Raw genomic sequence first — 8,140 nt, forward strand, 5'->3', positions numbered from 1 at the left:
GCTTCACTGTGTGAATTGGAAGAATGCCCAACATTGGCCTGCCTCACACCACCACCTTGCCTAATATTTCCCTATGACAACAGCATGGCTTTTCATGTTTTATTCCATCCAAAGGAACTTTTAGCCAAAGTAAATTTGTGTGAGGCAAAATCCAGTCCAAGAACATGACCGTTAACAGCCGGAGATGGGGAAAAACAGGAAACGGGGGTGGAAGTGTCACAGATGTGTAGAAATCTATTTATTTACAAGAAACTATAAAACTTTGACAAAGAAACAAAGCAAAAATAAATGTCACCCACACACACACACACACACACACACCACTCAGTAGTAACAACAAATGCAAGATAAAGACATAGAAAGCACAAGGCTTAAATAAATGGACATTAGTGACCTAAACAAAACAAGTGAGCGTAATCCACTCACATCAGGGCAACAACCAATAGCAGAACAGGCGGAGACAGTTCAGAATACATGTACAGTGTCGCCCTCTAGTGATATATCCAGACAAGTGTCCCAAATATCCCTTACACCAAGTGAAATGGATGTAGTGAATAAGAACTTGACAATATAATACTGTACAAATGGACCAAGCAACAAAAACCAAGCTGTCACTAGTTTCATTGAAGAACCTGCTTTTTACTTACACACACACAAACACAAACACACACACACACACAATATGTGTTGATTCTTCTTCTTCTTCTTTGGGATTTTCCCTTCAAGGTTGGCCACAGTGAATCATCTCTCTCCATCTATCCCTATCTTCTTCATCCTCAACACTTGCAGCCACTAGCTTCATATCCTCATTTATTCCATCCATATACCTCCTCTTTGACCTTTCTCTTTGCCTCCTGCCTGGCAGCTCCATGTCCAACATTCTCCTACCAATATACTCACTCTCCCTCCTCTGAACATGTCCAAACCATCTTAATCCTTCCTAATCCTGTCCAACCTTGTCACTCCCAAAGAGAACCTCAACATCTTCAGCTCTGCTACCTCCAGCTCTGACTCCTCTTCCTCAGTGACACTGCCTCTAAACCATACAGCATGGCCTGTCTCACCACTGTCTTGTACCAAATAAATAAATTAAATAATAATAAAAATAATAAATGCTGTTAGAACATGGCTTCGAGCAAAACTTTGGTTATCAAGGATTGGGTTTTCAATGTGGTGTGTGGAGACAAAAAAAAAAAAAACTAAACAAGCCAACAGTCCAGTAGGGGGTAGAAGATGCATGTGAATGAATAAAATGTCGCTTTGGGTTGCCAAATTGAGTTTTAATCCAGCTCAGCTGTTTATGTACCATTTCTTTACTGTAATGAAAACTTATTCATGAGATGAGACAGTGCACGGAATTGTAGATTATACAGTACATCGATGATTAAATATAACATTTTAAAGCATATTTATCAGAGTATTTGTGGTTTCTGAATTGTGGTAAACAAAAATGTTTTCCTCTGGACCTGTAATGAATAACTATTTTTAATATAAAAAAAATGATAATAATAAATATTAGAACTATTATTATTATTATTATTATTATTATTAATAATAATAATAATAATAAATAATTTACTTAATTAATCTATTTATTTTTGTATTTAATACTTAATTTATATATATATATATATATATATATATATATATATTTATTTTTTTAATTTATTTTATGGTACTTATGTGTGCATAGTTTTAAACAATAATTACTAACATTAATATACTGTAATATATATATTAGTGCTCACATCATAACAAGTGAAAACTGAAATATCGTAAATGTGTCATTTAATCATTTCATGTTATAGGACTACGATAAACCAAATAGAATTTATAAATTATTAAAATAGATTTCTAGACATTTTTACCGACTCCAAGCTTGAAATGGTCTTGCTCTAGGTAGTGTCGATCATTTTAAGAATTTATTTCTAAAAGCAAAACAAAAGATTTGTCAATAGAACAAAATGTTAAGTTTAAAATGAGTACAAATGTGCAGAAACAGGCTTAATCATAGACAGATAGATAGATAGATAGATAGATAGATAGATAGATAGATAGATAGATAGATAGATAGATAGATAGATAGATAGATACTTTATTCATCCAAAAGGGATATCTAATCTTTTACACTATATTGCCAAAAGTATTCGCTCACCCATCCAAATAATCAGAATCAGGTGTTCCAATCACTTCCATGGCCACAGGTGTATAAAATCAAGCACCTAGACATGCAGACTGTTTTTACAAACATTTGTGAAAGAATGGGTCGCTCTCAGGAGCTCAGTGAATTCCAGCGTGGAACTGTGATAGGATGCCACCTGTGCAACAAATCCAGTCGTGAAATTTCCTCGCTCCTAAATATTCCACAGTCAACTGTCAGCTGTATTATAAGAACGTGGAAGTGTTTGGGAACGACAGCAACTCAGCCACGAAGTGGTAGGCCACGTAAACTGACGGAGCGGGGTCAGCGGATGCTGAGGCGCATAGTGCGAAGAGGTCGCCAACTTTCTGCAGAGTCAATCGCTACAGACCTCCAAACTTCATGTGGCCTTCAGATTAGCTCAAGAACAGTGCGCAGAGAGCTTCATGGAATGGGTTTCCATGGCCGAGCAGCTGCATCCAAGCCATACATCACCAAGTGCAATGCAAAGCGTCGGATGCAGTGGTGTAAAGCACGCCGCCACTGGACTCTAGAGCAGTGGAGACGCGTTCTCTGGAGTGACCAATCGCGCTTCTCCATCTGGCAATCTGATGGACGAGTCTGGGTTTGGCGGTTGCCAGGAGAACGGTACTTGTCTGACTGCATTGTGCCAAGTGTAAAGTTTGGTGGAGGGGGGATTATGGTGTGGGGTTGTTTTTCAGGAGCTGGGCTTGGCCCCTTAGTTCCAGTGAAAGGAACTCTGAATGCTTCAGCATACCAAGACACTTTGGACAATTCCATGCTCCCAACTTTGTGGGAACAGTTTGGAGCTGGCCCCTTCCTCTTCCAACATGACTGTGCACCAGTGACCAAAGCAAGGTCCATAAAGACATGGATGACAGAGTCTGGTGTGGATGAACTTGACTGGCCTGCACAGAGTCCTGACCTCAACCCGATAGAACACCTTTGGGATGAATTAGAGCGGAGACTGAGAGCCAGGCCTTCTCGTCCAACATCAGTGTGTGACCTCACAAATGCGCTTCTGGAAGAATGGTCAAAAATTCCCATAAACACACTCCTAAACCTTGTGGACAGCCTTCCCAGAAGAGTTGAAGCTGTTATAGCTGCAAAGGGTGGACCGACGTCATATTGAACCCTATGGATTAGGAATGGGATGTCACTTAAGTTCATATGCGAGTCAAGGCAGGTGAGCGAATACTTTTGGCAATATAGTGTATTTATTTAACTGTAATCTTGGAAAATACTATATAAATCTTACTATATTCAAGATAGCATTACTTGCTAAGATCTTTTGCAGCGGAAATGTTCCATTTCTTCACGAAATCTAAGACCCATGATGAAAACTAAACCATGAACACTAAACAAAACTGTGAACAAACGTCAAGTCAAAAATGAGGAGACACTCGCAGAGAAGATCAGAATGATTGGGAAAAGATAGAATTTTTACCCCCTCATATTTATGCACTCACTTAGAAGGGAGTCAAATTATTAGGGATAAGTAAAGAATGAGGCTTGAGGGTGTAGTGTTACAGAGAAAAAATCAGGAGAAACCTGAAGGCACAAAGACAGACAAACTTACAAAGCTTTAACACTGGAGACTCCTTCCCTAAATTTTACATAAACATAAGTAAGTTGTCTTTATTTGTCACGTATACATTACTGCACAGTGAAATTCTTTCTTTGCATATCCCATCCTTGGGGGTTGGGGTCAGAGCGCAGGGTCAGCCATGATACAGAGTCCCTGGAGCAGGGTGGGTTGGGGGCCTTGCTCAAGGGCCAAATGGTGGCAGCTTGGTTGTGCTGGGGCTTAACCGCTTGAGATACCACCGCCCTAATTAACATATGTACATTTACGTTTGTTAAATAAGATGTTTTTAATCTGTTGATTATTTACTAGAAATATCTTTAGTGCATTAATAGAAAAGTAATCAATGTCTTTTGGCCAATCAGATTCCAGCATTCAGGTATGTGCTATACAATGTTTTTCTATTAGGAAAAACTGCATTGTGTCATGATACTAGCATGTCACACACATCCACTTGTATAAAGTGTATAAATGTGCTCGTTAGAGTAACATTATAAAATGCACCCTGTTTATAACGGAGCTGCTGCAGGTTACAGACTCGTCATAGTCACATGACCAACTCCAGAGCATTTATTTAGCCAATGCACTCCGAACACCGGACCAAATGACTTTAGTAAGCCTGCAATGGCAAGATTCATTTATACAGCAATGTGGCATATCATTTAAGTCAAATTTAGAAATTTATTGCATTGTATACATACATTATATACATTTGGAAACATTAAAGAATTTTCTATTTATTGACTAAAACAATTTCTAAAACTAGAAATAACCAAACGACTCACATATGACTAGATCGAATGATCTATTTTTGTCAAAATCCAAACTAGCTGCAGAGATTTGTGTCGTGAAAATCCAACTCTAGAACAAAAATGGCCACAGATCCAGGATACATTTGAACCCCAGTGCATTTACGCTGGGGTTAAAATGTAAGACTTCTCCGGCTCATAGGTAAAGGGTGTACCCAAAGGGGTCTGGCTACAAGGGACGCATATATATATATATATATATATATATATATATATATATATATATATATATATATATATATATATATATATATGCAAAACCTTGGATCTCATAAAAGTGTATATTTTTATAAGAGAGGGAAAAAGCCATAACCTTAAATTTTGTTGGTACATGCAGTGTAATGGTCTGGCTCCAACTAGACTCACACATTCCTTCTGAATGGCATAAAGATTCCTTCAAGCAAGAACTGGGATTTGGAAAAATCATTACAACTCTGCCCAAAACACACGGCTGGCACAGAGTATGCACTCTACATGTAGTCCAATTCTCCCACAGAATATTCAGCATGTACTTCATTAATTTCTTTAGCCTGGCTCACTGGCAGAGTATCAGTATTGTCTGCTAAGCTGAAATCATTTCAAGGCATATATACAGCAATAATACCGCAAATAACATAGTTTATAACATTACTGCGAGTTTTATGCAAAGCATTACGTTTCATTCCTCTAGCAAGCACTTGGAACTGGTCTTTAATGAATGAAAACCAATTAAGAAAAGCCCAAAACTGAGCTTCCAGTTTTCTTAGATTATCCTTGTGGTGTTTCGACAACAACAACGGTCACCTGCGGTAAATGCACACCTGATAATGCAAGTTAGAGCAAAAAAAAAAAAAAAAAAGCCAATAAGATCATAGAAACCTCAGAGACAAGATCGTGTCGAGGCAGACATCTTCAGAAGAGGGCTAGCAAAACTTTTGGGAATATAGTATATAATCCAGTGGTACAAAAGGTGTACACTTAAAAGTACCACCTTATTGCAAAGCAATGGAATTTGTTCACCTGATATTTGTTAGCATCTGATGGATTGTCTAGTAAGTAAGACCAGAACTACTCAATACCAATTACAGCAAATTGAACCTCTCCATATTCATTTGTTCATCTTCAGTAAGTACTAAGTCCTGGTCAGGGTTGCAGTGGCTCCAGAGCCTTTCCTGGGAAGACAGGAATACACCCAGGCTGCGACAACAGTTCATTTACAACAGCCATTTCATCTACTGGCATGTTTTTGAGAGGTGGGAGGAACATGAAGGACCTGGGGGGAAAAAACAAAAACAGGCAGAACATGCAAAGCTCCACACAGAGAGTAATTTAAGCCTGGGATCAAACTGTTAACGCTACTGACCGCACCACTGTACCATCCTTCATAGCGCTTGACAATGGTTTAAACTCCACAGTGTTTCAGTAGCTGACCATTCTTGCTCTCTGGCATCTTGGTCTAGATCATTTTGAATATTTTGTTTAGATTCCCAGTTACAGCTAATCTGTCAGTGCAAACACATTCAGACTGTTACAATCGACTACATCAAAAACACACCCACACACCACTCTTATTGCACTGTAAACAAACCGATCCAAAGTTCAGCATGTTACACAATCCTGCTTTAATTACTGTTAAAATGAAACATGAACTGTGAACGTGAGAATTTTACAGCTTGGCATCGTAAAGTAAAAGACTTGCTAGACAAAACATGAGTGGTGAAATGTTACTTTGGAAGAAAAAAGGGTGGGATTGTTCTCCTAACTTCCTATGTAACTGAATCAAAAGACTGAGGGGGGGAATGAGGGCTGTGTTTGGAATAATCAAGGTTCTCTTGTAACTTTCTTTGACCTTGCTTATGAAAGGCATTCTGAAAGATGGGAAACTCTAAAGGTGTTGGCAGATATGATCATTAAGCAACAGAAAACAAAACTTGTCTGGTTTGTATGTGTCACTGGGTGTGTCCTATGATTTTTGTTTCGAAACAATTTGAATTGGATTTCACTATGAAGTGGTTGCATTGATGCCTGGACAGCATTGTGTAAATCCTCCAACACAAGGAATCTCTTAAAACGATTAAAAGTTGATATATGAATGAACAATAATTCAGCTCTTTGCTAAGTTTCCAGTCCATAAACTGCATACAAGAGAGTGAAATCTTTCTGTGTACCTTTAAACTTTTATGTGGAACTATGGTACCTTAAGTCTTTTTGTGTTACATTCTATCCACATTTCCAGGTGAAACCTACATATTAAAGGTGCAAAAGATGCATCAGTTCCCTCCCGCCAGCCAAAAACATGTCAGTAGCTGGCGTGGTCACTAGGTGTGTGTGTTGGCTTGAGAAAGACTGGTCTCACACTCATTAGAATAAGTAGCCTTTATTTTGTCACATATACATCACTGCACAGGGAAATTCTTTCTTTATATATCCCATTCTTGGAGGGTTGGGGTCAGAGCACAGGGTCTACCATGATGCAGCACACCTTGGACCTTTTGGAGTTGGTTGCTCAAGGGCTTAACGGTGGCAGCTTGGCAGTGGTGGGGCTTGAACCCTCGCTCCCGAAATTCCTGTTCGTCTGATCAATAACCAAGAGCTTTTATTTGTCACATATACATTTCTTTATAACCAGAGCCTTGACCACATGAGCTACCACCAGCCCTAATTCAGATTCAGTGTATATCTCAGGATCTACCATGACCCATGGAATGATTACTGAAGGTGAAATGATATCTGTACTTTACGTTTATTTACTGATGAGAACAGCTTATTAGCTAGTGTTTTTTCTCTTGGAGTGTACTAAATAGGATATCTTAAAAATAGAATGTGATAATAAAGTCACTGTTTTTATTTACACACACCAGTTAGGATAGTAGTATACAGTATACTACGAATGCAACGTTCACACATAATGGGCGTGTCCAGTGACGCAACAAAGTTGAGAAAAATGTAGCTTTATGCAAATATGAAGCGACTTGAGAGTATAGCGAGCACGTGCTGCTTCTCTTTCGTCTCATTATGGTACGATGTTTATCATATCACACTTTTGGTGAATTTTATACACAAACACACGCAAAATGTTTTCTTTTTAAATGAGAAACTGCTTTTGTTGTCAATAGTGAAACACCACCCACTGATAAACGGTATTACCATGGCAACCTGCGGTAGGCACGCCTACTCACAGACTTCGCAAAGTACAGCGCTTTAGGTTCAGCGGGGGAAAATAACGTGGTGACGTCAGAAGCACGTTTAAAAGTATAGTGCAAATCAGCGCGAGAGCTGGGAGGTTAATTGGGCTGAGAAATATTTGTGTTGGAAAATGTTTCTGGTCATTTAGGCGTAAACAAATAAAAGTGCTATAGATATACCTAGGGGATTTTATGGGAAAGAGTATATGGGGGGGGGTAAATAAATAAATAAAAATGGCGCAGATAAGCACAAAGCTAGAAGGTGGGCTTGACGGTGCGCGCGCGCTTGTGAAAGCAGAGCCGTGTGCCTGTTTCCCTGCATTCCTATGATGTGACACCTCAAAGGCTCTCAGTCTGCAGACTTGTGCTCACAGAGCAGGCAGTGTGCTCTCCAAAACCTTGCTTTGTTGCCATTTTTCAG

The 8,140-nt window shown here is 39.0% G+C and overlaps 1 protein-coding gene across 3 annotated transcripts in view; it reads left to right on the forward strand.

Moving 5' to 3' along the window:
• The first annotated feature begins 8,012 nt into the window (after positions 1-8,012).
• Positions 8,013-8,140, forward strand: part of plce1 (phospholipase C, epsilon 1) — a 76,514-nt gene continuing 76,386 nt past the window's right edge. For 2 of the 3 annotated variants that reach the window (XR_009206315.1, XM_058405922.1), the window contains exon 1: positions 8,013-8,140. This exon is cut by the window's right edge and continues 155 nt beyond it. The gene's annotated coding sequence lies outside the window, so the exon portion shown is untranslated. The other variant, XR_009206317.1, reaches the window with a different exon arrangement.

The sequence above is a fragment of the Hemibagrus wyckioides genome, linkage group LG13 (assembly GCF_019097595.1).
Source record: "Hemibagrus wyckioides isolate EC202008001 linkage group LG13, SWU_Hwy_1.0, whole genome shotgun sequence".
Taxonomy (NCBI): Eukaryota; Metazoa; Chordata; class Actinopteri; order Siluriformes; family Bagridae; genus Hemibagrus; species Hemibagrus wyckioides.